The 19,766-nt window shown below is 41.7% G+C and overlaps 1 long non-coding RNA gene across 1 annotated transcript in view; it reads right to left on the bottom strand.

The window, feature by feature from the left end:
* Nucleotides 1-14,904: 14,904 nt before the first annotated feature.
* LOC309649558 overlaps nucleotides 14,905-19,766 on the bottom strand; it is a 434,139-nt gene continuing 429,277 nt past the window's right edge. Inside the window, exon 2 of the long non-coding RNA XR_014257203.1 lies at nucleotides 14,905-17,295. This is a non-coding gene — a long non-coding RNA (uncharacterized lncRNA). The remainder of the gene's footprint in view (nucleotides 17,296-19,766) is intronic.

Raw genomic sequence — 19,766 nt, 5'->3', positions numbered from 1 at the left:
TTTTTTTAAAAATTTATTTATTTATTTATTTATGGCTGTGTTGGGTCTTCCTTGCGGCGAGTGGAGGCTACTCTTCGTTGCAGTGTGCGGGCTTCTCATTGCAGTGGCTTCTCCTGTTGCAGAGCATGGGCTCTAGGCGTGTGGGCTTCAGTATTTGTGGCAAGTGGGCTCAGTAGTTGTGGCTAGCGGGCTCTGGAGCGTAGGCTCAGTAGCTGTGGCACACAGGCTCAGTTGCTCCGTGGCATGTGGGATCTTCCTGGACCAGGGCTCGAACCCGTGTCCCCTGCCTTGGCAGACGGATTCTCAACCACTGCGCCACCAGGGAAGCCCAATGGTCCCAAGTTTTAAGAATCTGCTAACCCACTCCTCTGCTTAACAACTTTCCTCGTAGCCTAAGCCATCTATTCTGTTCCAGTGGAGGGAGTGGATGTAACTGGCCCCATGACTGCATGTGTCAGAGACTTAGCAGACTGAAGTCTCCAGTATTGGTTTACTCACATTTACTGAGTGGCAGCTACATGCCAGACCCACTGTAAAGAGCTGTAGTGGAAGTAAAGATGTTTAAGAATTGCCCAAAACCACGAATTAGTGATAAAAATTAACATGTTCCAGGAACTTTTCTAAGTAATTCAATACACTGTCTCATTCGATCTGAGATAAAAGATAGTTAAACCAAAACTGCATCTAACCCCAAATCTCACTTGGCCAGAAGTATCAATCTTACCTATTGAAACTGTTATGCCAGCAATTCGGAAATTGGCTGGAATTTCACCTCTCCTAATAGTAGTAAGCCAAGGCTGACTTAATGAGCAGCACCGTGGAAAATCCACCACCCCAGCGCCTCTCTCCACAGGCCCTTAAAGTGAACTCTAACCTCTTGAGGTGAAGCATGTTTCAAAACTAGGTTGTCATCCTTCCAAAATTTGCAGCCCGTTGAGGAGAAGGTTGTGTGTGCAGAGTAATGATTTTAGATGGTATCCATTAGAAACACTAGGTCTTCTTCAGGGGAGGGCCTTCCCTGGAACTGTGTAGAGGGAAGGTTATCTCTTAGCATGCCCTGCACCCCAAGGACCTCAGCTTGGGAATCCTCCATTGTTTTCTAATTTGTAAACTTATAATGCAGTGTTAGGATAGGTTATAGAGGCACAGGGTCTGAGTTGGAGGATCTAGTGCTGTGCAAACTTTGAAACAGCATACGTGGTGGCATAGCCAAGCTAGAGAATTACCAGAATGCTGACAAGGTCTCAACTGTGACCTTGGAATTAGGAATTAGGTTCACTGGAGAGAAGCCTTTGGATGTAGGAAGAGGCACTCAGGAGTGATGATAATTGTCTTAAAATTTTTGAAAGACTGTGGGTATGTAAGAAGAGTGAGGTTGGTCACACGTGCCTCCAAAGGCTGAAGAAAGACCAATGGGCAGAAATTACAGTTGGGCAGCTTTCAGCTTAATTTCCTACAAAGAGGTTTGTGCTGATGGAGACCATTGTGTTTACGAGGACACATGGCGATTCAGGCTTTTACTCAAACCCTAGTCTAACTGCTCGGTGTGCTCACTTGTGAGGAAAGGGTTTTGTGTGTACAAGGCAATGCCATTGGCCTGTATACTATCTTTCCTACTGGAGAACTATTAACTTTTTCTTTTTTGGGGGGGGGTGGGGGATTTCATTTTATTTCATATTTTTAAAAACTGAGGTGTAGGGCTTCCCTGGTGGTGCAGTGGTTAAGAATCTGCCTGCCAATGCAGGGGACGTGGGTTCAAGCCCTGGTCTGGGAAGATCCCACATGCCCGCAGAGCAACTAAGCCCGTGTGCCACAACTACTGAGCCTCTGCTGTAGAACCCACGAGCCACAACTACTGAAGCCTGTGCACCTAGAGCCTGTGATCTGCAACGAGAGAAGCCACCACAATGAGAAGCCCACGCACCGCAATGAAGAGTAGCCCCTGCTCACCACAACTAGAGAAAGCCCGTGCACAGCAACAAAGACCTAACGCAGCCAAAAATAAAGTAAATAAATAAATAAATAAAAACCTGAGGTGTAATTGACACATTATATTAGTTTCAGGTGTACAACACAGTGATTCAATTGTATATATGGTGAAATGATCACAGTATGCTATTCACTTTTGCATTGATGACAGGCAAATGGCTCTTCATGAGAATTTTGCCTGACTTCAGGCGTATGAACTCTGGAGGATAGGGAAGCTTGTAAAGTCATATTCCTTCCAGACCAGGCAAGTAACAAAAGTGTGAAGTGAGCCAGGTGTGAAACAGAAAGGCTAGGATAAAGCCTGCCGTAAACCAGAGAATATATGCCCTGTAGAAAGGCAGCAGCTCTTCTTCCAGCGGAGAGTTGTTCTGCAGGAGTGCTAGATTTTTTTAAGAGAAGCCAGAAATCCCAAGTGGATGTGTGTGTGTGTGTGTGTGTGTGTGTGTGAATATTAAAGTGTTAGCCAATCAGAACACCTCTTCAAGCCATATTCAACCAGTTGGCCAGTCATCTTTCACTACAGGGGACAGCCTTCAGAGCACTTGAGAATCTGGCATACACCCAGGCTCCAAATGAGCATGAAACAAGGAACGAGCTGATAGCTACCAATCTCAAAAGTCTGGAAAAGTTCCATCTTGTGTTATGACTTAACATTTTCCTTAATGGCTACTCTTGAGTGGGGATTGTCCCACCACCTTTGGGATAGTGTACAATTTATCTTCCCAGGACTGTCAGAGAACTGAATGAAAATATATCACATGACCCACCCCCCACCACCAAGGCACATTCTGCAACAATGTAGAACTGGTGAGACTGGTTATTGCTCCTCCCCCTCCCCCCTAACACCAGTTTTTCACTGTGTGTCTCCAATCTGCCTTCATGGCTCAGCTCGCCAACTGGGCTGCTGCTTGAGTCCATCTTCTTACAGGTAGACCAGTAGTTCTCAGCTGCATGTTGGCGTCATCTGATATGATAGGCAAAATAATGGTCCCCAAAGATGTCCACATCCTAATCCCAGCAACCTGTGAATATGTTACATTACATGGCAGAGGGGAATTAAGGTAGCAGGAGTTGAGGTTGCTAACCAGCTGACTCTAAGATATGGAGATTATCCTAGAGTATCCAGGTGGGCCCAACATAATCACGAGAGTCTTTAAATGTGGGAGAGAGAGGCAGAACAGCCAATGTCAGAGTGATGTGATGTGAGAAAGGCTCGACTGGCTTTGAAGACGGAAGGAACTCAGGCAGCCTCTAAGAGCTGGAAAAGGTAAGAAAACCGTTTCTCCGATAGAGCCTCAGTAAGGCATGCATATCAGCCAATAACTTAATTTTAGCCCAGTGAAATTTCTGACTTCTGCACTATAGACGTATATAATGTTTGTGTTTTTTGAGCTACTAAGTTTGTGGTAAATTGTGACAGCAGCAATAGAAAGCTAATATACAGGGGAAATATGTGTGTGATAAGAACTTTTAAAATCTCATTTGGCAACTTTCAAATATGCAATACAGTATTATTAACTCTGGTCACCATGTTGTACATTACATCCCCATGACCTGCTTTTTTTTTTGGTTGCGTTGGGTCTTCGTTGCTGTGCGCAGGCTTTCTCTAGTTGCTGCGAGCGGGAGCTACGCTTCGTTGTGGTGCGCGGGCTTCTTATTACGGTGACTTCTCTCGTAGCGGAGCACAGGCTCTAGGCGCGTGGGCTTCAGTAGTTGTGGCATGCAGGCTCAGTAGTCGTGGCTCGCGGGCTCTAGAGTGCAGGCTCAGTAGTTGTGGCACACAGGCTTAGTTGCTCCTCAGCATGTGGGATCTTCCCGGACCAGGGCTCGAACCCGTGTCCCCTCATTGGCAGGCGGATTTTTAACCACTATACCACAAGTGAAGTCCCAAGACCTGCTTATTTTTTAACTGGAAGTTTATATCTTTTGACCCCCATTTTACCACCACTGCCACCAACCCCCCCTCTTCCCCTGTCCCTCTGCCTTTGGCATCCACCAATCTGCCCTCTGTATCTATGAGTTAGGTTTTCCTTTTTTTTAGATTGCACATATAAGTGAGATTATATGGTGTTTATCTTTCTTTGCCTGACTTCTAGCTTGGCATAATGCCCTCAAGTTCCATCCTTGTTGCTGCAAATGGCACTACTTCATTCTTTTTTTTTTTTTAATGTCTGAATGATATTCAATTGTGTGTGTGTGTATCTCACATCTTTATCCATTCATTCATCAGTGAACACTTAGGTCGTTTCCATATGTTAGTTATTATAAATAACGCTTCAGTGGACATGGTGGTGCATATATTTTTGAGTTAGTGTTTTCATTTTCTTCAGATAAGTACCCAGAAGTGGAATTGCTGAATTGTATGGTAGTTCTATTTTAATTTTTTTGAGGAACCTCCATACTGTTTTCCATAATGGCTGCACCAATTCACATTCCCACCAACAGTGCACTACCTGGGAAATTTTAAAAAATACTTAAGCCTGGAAATTTCCTGGAAGTCCAGTGGTTAGGACTCGGCGCTTTCACTGCTGTGGCCCAGGTTCAATCCCCAGTCAGGGAACTAAGATCCTGCAAGCTGTGCGTTGCGGCCAAACAAAACAAAACAAAAAACCAAAAAAACTTAGGCCTGGGCCTAAGTTAAATCAGAGATTCTGATTTAATTGGTCTGGGATTCAACCTATGCATCAGAATTTTAAAAAGCTTTCTAGCTGATAATGTTGTGCAGCCAAAGTTGAGGCCCACTGAGGGAGAGGTTCTATGGTAGCTGTGTTATTGTAACTGAAAGTGGGGTCCGGCTGCTCACTGCTCAAAAGCCAGTAAAGAGGCAAAGTTGGTGGAAAGGAAAGTTTGCTTTATTTTGGATTCCGGCAACTGGGTGGCGGGGTGGGGATGGGGGGAGGTTGGACACCTGTCCAAAGGCCGACTCTCCCCCACTGACAATCAGTGGGCAAGGGCTTTTATAGATGGAGGGAGGGAGCTATATGTAGAAACAGCACAGTCAGCTCTGACAGTCATCTTGAAATTGGTCATCGGTAGTCTGGCCAGTGTCGTCTTGATTGTTTTAGGTACAGTTAATCTTCAGTTCCAGGGTCAGTTTGTTCCCATTTCCTTGAGGCCAATTCTCAGAATTGTGGCAGCTTATGTCTTGGCTAAAGTATCGTCATCATGTAGTTAACTTCTTCCACCTAATGGGGGTTTCAGTATCTGCAAGACAGCTCACAGGATATGGCTCAGAATATTATCTATAGCCCTTGAGGAGGAGCTAAAGGTCCTTGACTTTACTTAATGACTAAACTATTATTATGTGGTCTCTTTTGACTGTTTTCCTTTGTTTCTGCACTTTCTCACTTCTCTGATTAAACTTATTCTTTGGCTAAAGTTTTTCCACAGACAAAAGGCAGGCGAAGGACATGGTTTGTTGGGGGGGGGGACCATAGGGTCCTGCTCGGTGTCATTATGAGATGTGGGGGAAGGAGCTGTTATTCCCATCAGTGAATATCAGTTTAGTTCTGAGATGTAAGCAGCAACAGTCACTTGATAATTGGAATATGCCCTCCCACCTTGTCTAGGAAAAACACAGTGTTTGCCTTTACTCACAGAATACTCTGATATCAGATGTGTGGGTTCTTTTTCCTCCACACTGAGCAATTCTCCACCTCTCTCTGGCACCAACTAGGGGTCATACAATTCAATTCAAATCTGACACTCTCTTTCTGGGGTTAGTGCAGACCACACAAGACTGCCCCCCAACCCCGCTTCAGATGCCAGTCTCCCCACTGCAAGTCCAGGTTGTGGCCCGTGCTTCTGACCAAGTGGCTGTAAATCCGAGGTTCCCCTGACCCTCTCCTCGGGTTTGATAATTTGTCAGAGTGGCTCACAGAACTCGGGAGAATAGTTTACTTAGATTACCAGTTTATTATAAAAGGATACAGCTCAGAACAGCCAGATAGAAGAAGTACATGGCAAGGTATGTGGGAAGGGGTGTGGAGCTTCCATGTCTTCTCTGGGCATGCCACCCTCCTTGTACCTCCGTGTGTTCACCCACCCGAAAGCTCTCAAAACCCTGTGCATGTGGGAGCTTTATGGAGGCTTTATCATGTAGACATGATTGATTATTAACTCAATGTCCAGCCCTTCTCCCTTCCCCAGAGAATGGGGGTGGGTGGTGGGGATGAAAGCCCCTAGATTCTAATCATGGCTTTGCTAGCGACCCAGATTCTTGGACTCTTTAATCAAGAGAAATTGATGAGAGGCCAGATGAGGAATTCAGGCAAGGCTTTATTGGGACTAGTGCTGCGGCATGAGGGAGAGAGAACAGGTAACAGGTGCCCTTGCTCGCTCCCTGTGGCGGGGCACTGGGGCAAGGCGCTCCCTTAAAGGGGGCGAGGTTGGGGCAGATCCGTGGGTGGAGCCGGAGGGGCGGCTTAGGTGGTCTGCCCACCCCCTTGGTGGTGCTTTGTGCAGGCATCATGTGCAATACCCTGCTTTTGCTCCTGGCACCTCAGAAGTGGCAGCTGGGTTTTGATCTTTTTTGTATCTTGTTAGTAATTTGCCCCAACTGCTCATGCAGACAGTTGTTTTTAGTCCCTTATAGTTTCTTTGTAGTCTGTTGCTTGAGGAGACGTTTGTCCAGGTGAAAGCACTGCAGTTAAGGGTCCCAGGTCTCAGCCTGTCTCAGCTTGGTCTTTCTGATGGCCAGCTTTCATCCAGGAGCCTAGCAAGAGTGACCACTTAGAGCAAAAGATGTTTTGCAGGAGTTTTAGGAGCTCTATGTCAGGAACTGGGGTCAGAGACCTATACATACATAATTATTTCGCACACCTATGCGCTGGTGCACACGCCAGCCCCCTGCCCTTTGAGTGGACGGCAGCAGCGGGGGAAGGTCAGCTTGTGGTATGGGCTGATCTCTGTGGAGCACAGTGGACACACTCGCGCCATAACTGGGCCCTGGTGTGCATCCTAAGGACTGCTCAGTGAAGGCCAAATACTTCAGCAGAGTAAATCACAGGTAATCCACTTTCCCTCTTGTGGCTTGGCTTGCCATTTCATTTCTACAAATTTGTCAATAAGTAATGGTCAATAAGAAGTAGAATTCTTTGTTTTTTAAAAAATATTCAACAGGCATTTTTTTGAGAGTGTGCTATGTGCCAGACACCATGCTTGTGTTGAGGATAGATGGAGGAAAGAGAGACAATTCCTGCTGTTACAGGACTCACTGACAAATTGCAACACCTGGATGAGTTCTGGAACCACCGCCCCTCCCCCCATGTTAATTGTGAGGAATGCACAGAAGATGGTCAGGTGTTCGCTAAGAGTCTTCTTAGATCCTTGTTAGGACAGGAAAGGGTCAAGTCTCAATAAAAAATGGCTCCCTTAAAGTGACTGAAGGTGTGACGAACTGTCTTGTTTTTCTGGCTCAGGTCTGAGCTGGTTCCTATGCTTCCCGGTAGATGGCACTAGAAAACGCATTTAAGTGCTGGGGTGTCTACAAAATTTCCTTGGGAGAGGCAGAAAGAACTCTTTCAATGACTTGTTTCTCCTGAACCATTTTTCCTGCTTTTTTCTCTCATGTCTGAGGACAGACTCCTTTTTTCTCTCTCTTTACCCAATACCCTACCCCCTCTGCTCTTTCATCATCATTCTTTTGTCCTTCCCATGAATATAAAAAGTATGCTTTTTCTCCAATGAAGGTCATCTACAATGGTTTGCCTCACATCCCTGATTTTAGAAACAATGGCTGGAAGTAGAGCAATGGGATAATTCTAATAGATCTTAAAGCTAGGAAGCGTATAAGAAAGAAAAATGTAACAACATGCATCTGGGCCAGAGTCAAATTTTCTGTCAGATGTAAGTCATTTCTATCATAGTAAATTAGAAGATAAGAGAAAGGTTGGTAAAAGTAAAATTTGATTGAAATAATGGATTTTGATATTTTTTCATGTAAGCCTGCCTGTAGTGGGTTGAACAGTGGCTCCCAAAAAGAAATATCCAAGTCTTAATCCCTGGAACCTACACATGTGATCTTATTCAGCAAAGGGTCTTTGCAGTTGTAATTAAGAATCTCGAGATGAGATCATTCTGGATTGGGGCAGTTGTATGGTCTCTGGGCAACGTGCTACCCACAGGTGTGTTTAGTTTAGCCCTCACAGGACAGTTTATATAAAATCTGGATTTCTGGCTTCTTTGGAAAACTTAGAAGCTCTGGCGATGCCAGGCTCACATTCACACTTGGCTAGAACTGGTAAACACCTGTCCATTTTAGATCAATCATATTTGCTGCAGTCCCCACTGCTCCCTATCTGCCTCCTTCATGCATTTGTTACACACCTGGTCCTGTAGGCATTTGAGGTTGTAGATTCTATATATGCATCAGGATTGGTAGGTTAAAAGACCCAATCCTCCCCTTTAGAATAAGAGGAAAGAAGCCCCTGATTTTGCAGTCAGTAGTTATGGAGGGTTTTTATAAAGCAGAACAGTGTAAGAGATAGTTCTGAAATCTGGTTGCTTAATGAAACTACCTGGAGACCATTTTCCATATACAGATTCTGGACCATATACCAGACCAACTGCATCAGAATCTTGGATATATGTGTGGGGTGATAGAGGAGGACAGGGGTGGAGACTAGGAATCTGTATTTTTAAAAGCTCCCAAGTGATTCTGATAATAAACAGGCCATAGAACAGCTGCTACAGGATATTATCTTCTAGGACTAAAAAATGGAGTGTGAATTTCTTATCCCACTGGAGATCTTTGAAGCATGTTGTTTTTAAAAAGTCTTTTCTCAATAAAATTGGAATGATTTGCAATATTTTGCAGAGCTAAGGGTTTGAATTTGTTAAATTCTTTGTATTTAAGCTAAGTATCTACAAATGAAAAGTGGCCAAACAAGGTAGTTCCTTTTAATAAGAGCAGAGAAACAAACAGCTAATTAATATTATAGTGATATATTTTATCCAGGCAATATATTCATAAAACCTTTTTTGTCTCTGTTTTGGTCATGAGTGGGAACAAGCTGAGAAGATGCTCCATTGAAACAGGTATTTCCAGCTTTTCTTCTTTAATAAAAGGCCTGGATCTCTACGAGTCTCCTGGGGTGGCTCGTAGACCATCTGAAGGAATGAATAAGGAAATACCAGGGTATTTAAAGGAAGTCGTTACTACAATTTTGATCAAGGAAGGTTACATGCATTTGGCGATTCTCCAAAGCATTGCATACAAATTCAACTCACAAATATCTTATTAAATGATTCTTTTATTCGATAAACATTGAGTGCCTACTATGTGCCAGGCACTGTTCTATTGCACTAGAAATACTGCAGTGAATAAAAGTAAAAATAAAAGTCCCTATTCTCATGAGCCTTATATTTGATGATGAAAAATAAAAAGAGAGCTTTGTTAATATGTGGCAGGTGCTTTTCATAGAAAGCATGTTTGTTATATGGATTATATTAATTTCTTAATTTTAAAGGCACCTATGCCAACATGTCCTGCAGAGAACCCAAGCTGACCTCTCCCTGAATGATAATAGTTCACAGAAGCCACCAAGTGCAATTTTCAAGCTTAACTTCTCTCAGCAATGTTTTATAACTTTTAATCCACAATTATTGTACACCTTTGTCACATATCTGTCTAAATACTTTATAATTTTAATGCTATTGTAAATTGATCCTGTGCAGAAATGGGGAGGATGCCTGTCTTTCTCCTGTTCTCAGCTGTATTTCTTCATCTTCTTAAACAATGCTGCTGGGGTCCAGGCCAGGCCTTTCAGGGGCTCGTCAGCTTCTGCCTGGAATGTCCTCAGGTGGCACCAGCTTCGCCCTCACAGACCTACTCTCCCCTCACAAGCAAAGCAATGTCTGCAGCCTTGAGCTCCACACCTTTATCAGCCGTACTCAGGTTCCTCAGTATCCTCTTTATTGACGTTATTCTGGGACCTATACTAGACTGGGGAGCCAGAAGTCACCACGCAGGCACACAAGAACAGGAATAGAAACTTTGATCTTTTCCTTAATATCTTCCTCCTTTTAGCGTTTATCAAGCACTAGCCACATACCAAACACTATGCTGGGGCAGTAGGGTACCAAAATCAAAAACTTTACATTTTGATAAGCTACCAAATTGGGTTAGATTGCCAAAGACGATGGCCCTGGGAGGTGAGGGTGGAGAGGAATGAAGGTAGGCTGGTCTTTCTCACTGCCTGGCTCTCTGGGGGCATTGCAGATACAGAGCTGCCAGCTTAGGAAGATTGAAAGCAAAGGTGACTGAGCAGTTTAGCTTTTCAGAAATTGTTTCTGCCCTTTTTCTGGTGAGAGAAGAGCTCCCCTAGCCAGGAATTAAGATCCTATTAGTTCATAGCTGTAAAACATAGTTGTTAACATAAAGAAAACTAACATTTACTTATCACCTACTATGTGGAGGCTACCATACAAATATTGTATAATTTTTAAGAAGTAGCTTTATTGAGGTATGATTGACAAACAACAAACTGCACATGTGTAACTTATCATACACTGATAAGTTTTAAAATTTGTATATACCCATGAAACAATCAAGACATCACCCTCAAAAACTTCCTTCTGTCTCTTTGTAATCCCTTGGTCCTATTTCTTCCCACCCCAAGTCTGATCTTCAAGCAACCAATGGTCTGTTTTCTGTCACTATAGACTAGCTTACATTTTCTAGAATTTTATATTATCAGAGTCATGCAGTATGTACTCTTTTTTGTTTGACTACTTTCACTCAGCATACTTTGAGATTCATCATATTGTTGTGTGTATCAATAGTTAATTCATTTTCATTACTGAAGGATATTCCACTGTTTGGATATACCACAATATCCATTCATCTGTTGATTAATTTTTCTTTTTTTGGCTGTGCTGTGTGACTTGCGGGATCTTAGTTCCCCAACCAGGGCTTGAACCCGTGTCCCCTGCATTGGCAGGCAGATTCTTAACCACTGCGCCACCAGGGAAGTCTAGTGCTATTGTAAATAGTGTTTAAAATTTTCAATTTCAGATTGTTTGTTGCCAGCATATGGAAATACAAGGCCAATATACAAAAGTCAATGGATCCTGAAACTTTGCTAAACTCATTTACTCTAGTATCAATAGCTTTTTTTCCCCCCAGATTCCACAGGATTTTCTTCGTAGACAGTCATGTCACCCTGAGTAAAGGGCTTTATTTCTTCCTTTCCAATTTTAAATTTTTATGTGTTTTTATTGCCTTATTGGACTGGCTAGAACCTCCAGTACAATACTGAACAGAAAAGGTAAGAGCAGACATCCTTACCTTGTTCATACTTAGGGGAAAGCATTCTGTCTTTCACCATTATGTATGATGTTGGCTGTAAGTTTCTCATAGATATCCTTTATCAGGTTGAGGAATTTGCCTTCTACTCAAGTTTACTGAGATTTAAAAAAAATCATAAATGGATGTTGGATTTCATCAAATACTTTTTCATGATTTCTTTTCCTTTTTGGTCTGTTAATATGGTGAATTATATTAGTTGATTTAAAAAAAAAAAAAAAACCAACCTTGCATTTCTGGGATAAAGCCCACTTGATTGTGATGAATTATCCTCTTAAAATATTGTTTGACTGGTTTTGCTAAAATTTTCTTAAGAATTTTTACATTGCTGTTCGTGAAAAATATGAGTTAATAATTTTCCTTTCTTGAAATGTCTTTGCTGGTTTTGGTTTCAGTGTAATGCTCATTTTGTAGAATGAATTAGGAAATACTCCCTCCTTTCTAATTATCTGGAAGCATTTGTGCAGAATTGGAATTCTTTCTTCCTTTAGTACACCTCACTGGTGAATTCGTCTGGGTCTGGAATTTCCTCTGTGGAAGGGTTTTTAACTACAAATTAATTCCATTTTTTGGATAGATACAGGGATATTCAGGTTTCAAAAAAAGTTCTTGAGTGAGCTTTGGTAGTTTCTGTCTTTAAAGGAATTTCTCTCTCCTACTTTGGTGACTCCAATTACATATATCTTAGGATTCTTGAGATTGTTCTACAGCTCAATGATGCTCTATTTATTTTTTTCATTCTCTTTCTCTGTTTTATTTTTGATAATTTCTATTGTTAGGTCTTCAAATTCACTTATGTATTTTTCTGCCATGTTTAATCTGCCATTAATCCTATCCATTGTATTTTTCATCCTAGATACTGTGGTTTTCATCTCTCAAAGTTTGATTTGGGTCTTTTTATATCACACATATCTCAAACATATTTAATGTTCCTCTAAGTTCTTAAATGTGTGAAATGCAGTTATAATGATTGTTTTAATGTCCTTTTCTACTAATTGTATCAGCTGTCTTTTTTCGTGGTTGATTTTGGTTGACTTTTTTTCTCCTCATTATGGGTTGTGTTTCTCTGCTTCTCTAAGTGCTTGTTAATATTTGATTGGATGCTGCACATTGTGAATTTTATGTTTTTTGAGTGCTGGGTATATATGTATACTTATAAATATTCTTAAGCTTTGTTTCAGGACATAGTTAAGTTACTTGGGAACAGTGTCTTGCTTTTAAGCTTTGTTAATCAGAAACACAGAAGTGTTTAGTGTAAGGTTGATTTTTGCCTTACTTTGAGGCAAAATCCTTCTGAATACTCTACCTAATGCCCCAGAAATTATGAAGTTTTCTACTCAGGATGAAAGAACTATTCCAGATCCTGTGTGTACTCTGGGTATTATTTTCCCTAATCTTTACAGTCCTTTACTGAATACTTGAAGGGACCCTCTGCCTTGCAAACTCCGGCCACTTGATCTCTCTGGAGTCTCATCTGTGTGTCTTCAGCTCAGAGTTGACCAGCCTTCATGTTGATTCCATGGCCTGGGAACTCTCTTATGGCAGTAAGCTGGCTCAGTCGTAGGGCTCACATCACTTATTTACCATCAGTCTCGAGCAGGTGAGCCGGCGGGCAGGCCGGCCCCAGCTGGGCTGGAGTATTCCTTGGCAGGGACTTTGTCTTTTATTGCCTGATGTCCAGTGTCTTGAAAATAGTTGTTTTATATATTTTTGTCTTGTATTTCAGTTGTTGAAAGTGGAAGGTAAAATTTGGTCCCTATTACTCCATTTTACCGGAAATGGAAATTACTTAATCCTAATAACTTCATTTTACAATGAGTATTTTTTTTATCCCTATTTTTCATGCAAGAACATTTTGGTTCAGAGAGATTTCGTTCTAAGCTAATTAAAGGTAAACCAAGGGCTTAAATCCAGGTGTTTCTTTCCAAAGTCAGTTCTTTTCACTGTGTTAGGCTCATGGTGTTGTCTGCATGGCAGTCAGGGCTTGGTTTTAGCTCAGTCTCTGACTTCAATGATATACATGATCTTAGTCAAGTCAAGCAAATTTTCTATGTCAGGGAACTCAAGGGAACCTTTCGATTGCTTTGTTCCAAGGCTACTCTTTAGGCCCTGACTGACTTCTCTTCTTATAGGCCACATATTTTCAGCCTGGTTTTCTGTCCCTTTTAAAGCAATGACCCTACTTGGAAAGTTATTTTCCTTTAAAACTCCTTCCTCCCCCAAGTGCTTAGTGCAGAGCCTGGCACACAAAAAGGTCCTCAATTAATGCTTATTGAGTGAGTAAATAAATGGGTGCATGCATGATTGACTGAAGAGAAGGGTGCTGTCCCCTTCCTTGCCTTCTCCTAAAAACCACAGCAGGAGGGTCCCAGGCCCCTGCAATTCCTGGACATCACTGGAATCACATTAACATCAGCAATTCCCAGAGTCTGGTTCCACTCGGTCAAGCAGGCCCTTTAGCTCTCTTGAAACTCTTCCCCCCAACGCAGTAACAGTATTTCTGAATTTTTAAGAGTTCATGAAGGTATAACTACCAAGTATTTTGAACTGTTGGGGAAAAAAGGCACTAACTATAGTTACATAAACAGAAGGTGGTAATTTTTTTGTTCCATCAATTTAAAAACCAAAGTCTGAAATTCTGATTGTACTGGTTTCGGGCTGTAAATGTCACCTGTCAGCAAGAAAGTCATGAAATTCATAAAAGGACACTTTTCTTCCTAAGATCCCTCTGGCTTAAATAGCTCCTGCTGACCAGGTGATGGGATGAGTCAAGGCCCCTTTCTGGCATGCTTGGCCATTACCAGGAGCACTTGCCTCCTAGGAGGTCTTTTGCAGCCCAGTGGGCTATGGAACAAAGAGGAGGGGCCAGAATAGAAAATTCTGCTCAACAGCCCCACACGTGTCTTTGTCCTTCAGGCATGGTGACATCCCCATGTATTGTTTGATTCCACAAAATGGTTAGTCTCAGACGCTGGCTTTTAGGACCCTTGGGAATCCAGTTAAATTTAACCGCTGTTTATGGAGTATATGCTGTGTGCCCAGCTCGGTGCTCTTCCCGAAGTGATCTTTAGCTTTCTGTTTGGCAGATATCTCACTCCTTAATCCTTCACTCTGAAGAGAGAACATTGAGGCCTGGGAGGATCAGCTCTGCAAAGAGACTGGTAGCTCTGATAGATTAAGGGTCTCTGATAGTTATAGAAATGCCCAGAAAATTCTCTGCCATTTCTGATCCCAGCCCCCTACTTATTCCCATCCCCTGCAAGGCTTGAATATGCTACAGTGTTTGGAAATTAGTTCAGGTAAGTCCAATGAAATATATACTGTGACATAGGTGCTTCAATTTGTGTTTTAATTGCTTATTAAAATTCATACTTAAAAGTGGATATTTTATATATGTTAGTCATATCTACATGTTTATTCATTTTGTCTTTATAAATAGTTATTTGAGATAGGTGCTAGCATTTCCTCCATTTTCCTCAGATGTGGAAACTGAAAAGGGTTGAGGTATTTACCAGACAAGTTAGAAACTGAAATTTAATTAAAATTTGATCGGCTGATTCTAGTTCCAATGCTCTTCTTGCTATACCCCTTCCTCTCAGAGGGACCTCTTTATGGGCCAATAACATTTGTTTTAGATCTTGAATTTACCTGCTGGTGCTTTTTCTTCTACCTATGCTGCTCACTACTGACTTTAGTGTTAGATAAACCTTATTTTAAATCCTGGATTTATCACTTAAAAGCTTTGTGACTTTGGGCAAACCACTTAACTTCTCTCAGTTTCTTTAGGATAAAAGCACCTGCCTTTCAGGGTGGTTGTTTGGAATATTCTGAGAGATTATGTATATAAATGCCTGGCACACTAAATACACTGGGAGTAACTATTACTAGCCATACAGTTCCCATTTCTTTCACAATGCATCCTCTCATTGCACTTGAAGCTTCATTGCATAAAACCTTCCCTTATTATTTCAGACCTCATGAATCTATCTTTTCTGAGTTACTTCATCATTTACAACCTCTATTGTTCAATTTGGCAATTAATTATTGTTTTATATTCTTAATCTTAGTCCCTGACTAGTTTGGAAGCTTTGGGGAGCCATTGGGCTAGGTCTGAGATCTCTGTATATTCTATGGTATTGAATACATCCTAGGTGTGCAGTAAATACTTGATGGAGTGCGATGGCTTAGATTCTTTGGGGAGTAAGTGTTGTGGTCACAGTAGAAAGCAGAAGGCAGGCTATCCCAGTGCCACTGGCTTGTACTAACATGTCCAGCTCATATTGTTGTAGAGACTGAGAGGATAAAGGCAGCCTTCATATGTCCAAGCATACCTGTTTGTAGCAAGACTGGTGATTTCGGTTATGTATTGCCTCTCCAGGTTGCCCGACCCATAGTGACCTATGCACTGAGTCAAGGTGGCAATGAGACCAAACCACAAGTCTCAGAGCACAGACTTTGAGTCTTACATCCATTCTGACTACCTTTGGGTCCTTGAGCAAGTTTTATCAGCCCTCTGAATCTGTTTGCTCATTTTAAAAATGGGGATAATGGTCCTTTGCAGGGCTGTTGTAAAGATAAAATGAGCTTTATTAAGTGCAAGGATTTAGTAAATGGTAATGTGCTATAAAATCTTTTTAAAATTATTTTTATTAAGAAGGATTTGGATCCTTGTTTTTACTATTTTAAAAAGGCAGAGAAGGGTAAAATGAAGTGAATAAAAAGAGAGCCAACTTGTTTCCCAAATTGTGCTTATCTAGAGTCAAGGAAAAAAGGTGAGTGAGACAATTTTGATGAAGGGCACCTGAGGATACTAGCAAGTTTATAAGCCAAGTGCAGAAAAGTGTCCTAATCAGAAAAAAGGCTTGCTTTTTCAGAGTCCTAGAATACTGAGGGAGCTAAGATGGTTTTGGGGATGTGGGATGGAAGAGCAAGAAACAGGTATGACCTTGAGGGTCAGAGCTAGAGAAAGAGCCCATGGAAGGAGTAGAACCTGTGCTAATTCAAGGGTCCACGTGCCAATGATTAGCTATTTACCTAGCATATATACACCAGGCACTGTGGTAAGTATTTTTCAGGTTGTATCTTATTTAATCTTCACAACAACCTCTGGGTAGCCGATACTGTTATCCCTGCTTTACTGGTGAAGAAACAGAAGCTTTAGAGGAGTTAAATCATCACAAGATCAGCTCTTGTTCTGCCTGACTGCAGATCCTAACTCTCAACCAATATGTCCTACTCTCTTGAAACCTGTGAACTTACGTTTCCACTTAGTTTGTTTCCCTCCAAATATTTTACTTTGGAGTAAAAACTACTTCTGTATGTGAACACACCAGGGTATGTGGTATTGTGATCTGGGTTAGGAGGTTATTGCCCTGGAGAAGAGGAAGTGGAGAAAGACCACAATCCTAGCGAAAGACAGACACACACACACACCTCATGTTCATTGATTCTCTGGTCATCATGGAAGCAAAAATTTACAAATTTACAAAGAGAAAGGAAGCAAAAATTTACAAAGGTAATCTGATGGAAACCCAGATTAGCAGAGAGCAGGGGGGAGGGTGGTAAATTTTGGATTGGGGACTGCCCTGCAAGAGCCCCATTTCTTCTCAGCTGTGTGGGTCAAGATCACAAGCTGTTCCCTAAAGCACATTCACCTCTTCCTGGAACAGTGCTTATTTCCAGAGCTCTGTAGGGCTTCTTATACATCCTGACCATCTCCTGGGATGTGACCCTAATAATTCATTCTTCATACTGCTTAATAAGTGAACATGACAGCATAGTTGAATACGATGGGCCTGGGAGAGAAAAGATTTTTTTAATAGCTAAAAGAATCATTTAATCTCAATATGAAAAAGATTTCTCAATTTATGCCTCAAATCTTTTCTTTTTTTTTTTTTTTTTTTAATAAATGGAGAGGTATCTTTATTTATTTATTTTTGGCTGTGTTGGGTCTTCGTTTCTGTGCGAGGGCTTTCTCTAGTTGCGGCAAGCGGGGGCCACTCTTCATCACGGTGCGTGGGCCTCTCACTATCGTGGCCTCTCTTGTTGCGGAGCACAGGCTCCAGATGCGCAGGCTCAGTAGTTGTGGCTCACGGGCCTAGTTGCTCCGCGGCATGTGGGATCTTCCCAGACCAGGGCTCGAACCCACATTCCCTGCATTAGCAGGCAGATTCTCAACCACTGTGCCACCAGGGAAGCCCACAGATCTTTTCTTGAGTCACCTCTTTATGGCTATCAACTGTACCAGGTACAGAGATGAATAAGAAACAGCCCCTAAGTCTAATGTAAAAATGTAAATGTGATACATTGTGATTATTCCTAGAATAGAAGTTCCAGCAATTAAAGCCTCCCTCAATTAGAATAGATTACAAAGTAAAGTCATGAGCTTTCCTGTTTCTGGAAGTTTCATGCAGAGGCTGGATAACCACCTGGTCATGACTGGATTCTTGCATAGGATGGGGACATGGACTACATGACCTGAAAATATTCTCTTCCTGGGGTGCTAAGACTATTATTTCACGCAGCAGCTACAATGTTGTGGTAGTTCTGGCATTAAGGCAGAAGCAGCGTGGCAGATATTCCTGGTTGCCTCCCCCCAATTTATTCTCTCTTTCCTAACTAAGAGAAATCCAAGTTTGTCCCAATTATGCCCAGCTTAAGCTACTCAGTTTGCCACTAAGGGTGGCCTTGTTACATAGTTCGGACAGTGAGATGCAAGATCAAGTCACCAAGTGGGGCTTCTGAGAAACCTTGTTAAACGAGGCTGAGTCATCTGATAAGAGCCTTTTCAGCTTTTACATTTTGCCTTTTGTCCCCTCTCCAACTTTTATTTTCTGCTAGGAACATGGCTATGATGTCTAGAGGTGGAATAGCCATTTTGTGACAAAAACCCCTTTGCTAAAGATAGACAGAAAAAGAAGAGAAACCTGTGTCTCTGGTGCCATCCTAGATACTCTTTACCAGCCTCGATTCCACACATGGGAAATTTTTGTCACAGGAAAAAATAAACCACTATTTAGTTAAATCACTGTAATTGAATTTCTGCTAATTGCAGCCAAATACACTCTTAACTGATATATACAATATAGTGAAAAACATTATCTGGGTTCAAATTTCCTTTTCATCATTATTATCTAGGAGACATAAGGCAAGTTACATGGATCTCATGAAATGTCAATCTTATCTTTAACTGACATGAATAATACATATCTTACAAGGCTTTTGGAAAGATTAAATGAGACAATACGAATGAACTTGTCCAGCACATTGCCTGGTACACAGAAGGACCTCAATAGATGTTTCTTTGATTTTTGTAGTTGAATACCTCCCTAAATGTGGTCCTTGAGACCACTGAGAAAAGATGCTCATTTTATTGGTGGGCAGAATCCATAGTAGGGATGCACAAGGTGATCCACTGATGTGTGAAAAGAAAATATTAGAAATTCTATTTAGATTTATTTGTATCTTTTTAACATTTCTATTTTGAGTGCATTTTATCTTATAAGTACAGAAACACATGATCTAACTTATAAATTAAAAAATTAAATGCTTGAAGTGCATAATAAAAAAAGGTTTGGAGACTACTGCAACATTACTTGGGTTGCTTGTTTAGAAAAGGAAAATTTCTGGGCCATTCATTACCATGAGGTGACTGCTTTCACGCGGTATGAACAAAAAGCAGTGGGAGCACAGGGGAAGAGTATCTAGGTCTGTTTCGGAGAGGCAAGGACAGCTCCCAGAAAAGGCATCACATGAGCCAAAGGATGAGGAATTTGCCAAGAAAGAAAAGTATGTTCTAGGCAGAAGATTCAGCTGGGCAAAACTTCAGAGCAGGAGAGAGCTGGAGGGTTCTAGAAACTTAGAGTGCTTTGTTTTTTTCTGTATCAGTGTGGTGGGATGGTCAGGAGATGTGCCTGGGACCCAACCATGCCATGCAAATGTTTAGGTTTCATACTCTTAGCAGTTGGGAGCCATGGAAGGATTTGAGGCAGAGAGACACCGTTAGATTTGTGTGTTAGATCACTCTAGGAGCAGAATGGAGAATAGATTTGAGGGGACATCAGCCTAGAGAGAAAAAGACCAGTGAGAAAGCCAGTGTTTTTGACCAGGTACGAGATGATGAGGGTCATCGAGGGAGCTGGTAATGGGAATGGAGAGGAAGGGATGGATTTGAAAGATAATAAGAGGTTCACATCAATAAGACATGATATATTTTTGTGATATACTGGATATGAGTGGTGAGGGAGACATGTTTTTTGCTAAAGTAATTAGGTGAATGGAAGGGCCATATCCCCAAAATAGGATGTTGAAGGAGGAGGCATTCTGCTGCTTCTGCCACTAACTGTCTGAACTTCACAAGTTACTTGACCTTTTCAAGTCTCATTTCTCTTCATCCATAAAATGAAATTGTTATGACTATTAGGTATAATGGTATGTAGGAGGTACTCCATCCATGAAGGCTAACAATAAC

The sequence above is a fragment of the Balaenoptera physalus genome (genome assembly GCF_965194825.1).
Source record: "Balaenoptera physalus genome assembly, chromosome: 1".
Taxonomy (NCBI): domain Eukaryota; kingdom Metazoa; phylum Chordata; class Mammalia; order Artiodactyla; family Balaenopteridae; genus Balaenoptera; species Balaenoptera physalus.
Note: the sequence above shows the minus strand (reverse complement) of the source record. Positions and strands in the feature narration are given on the sequence as shown.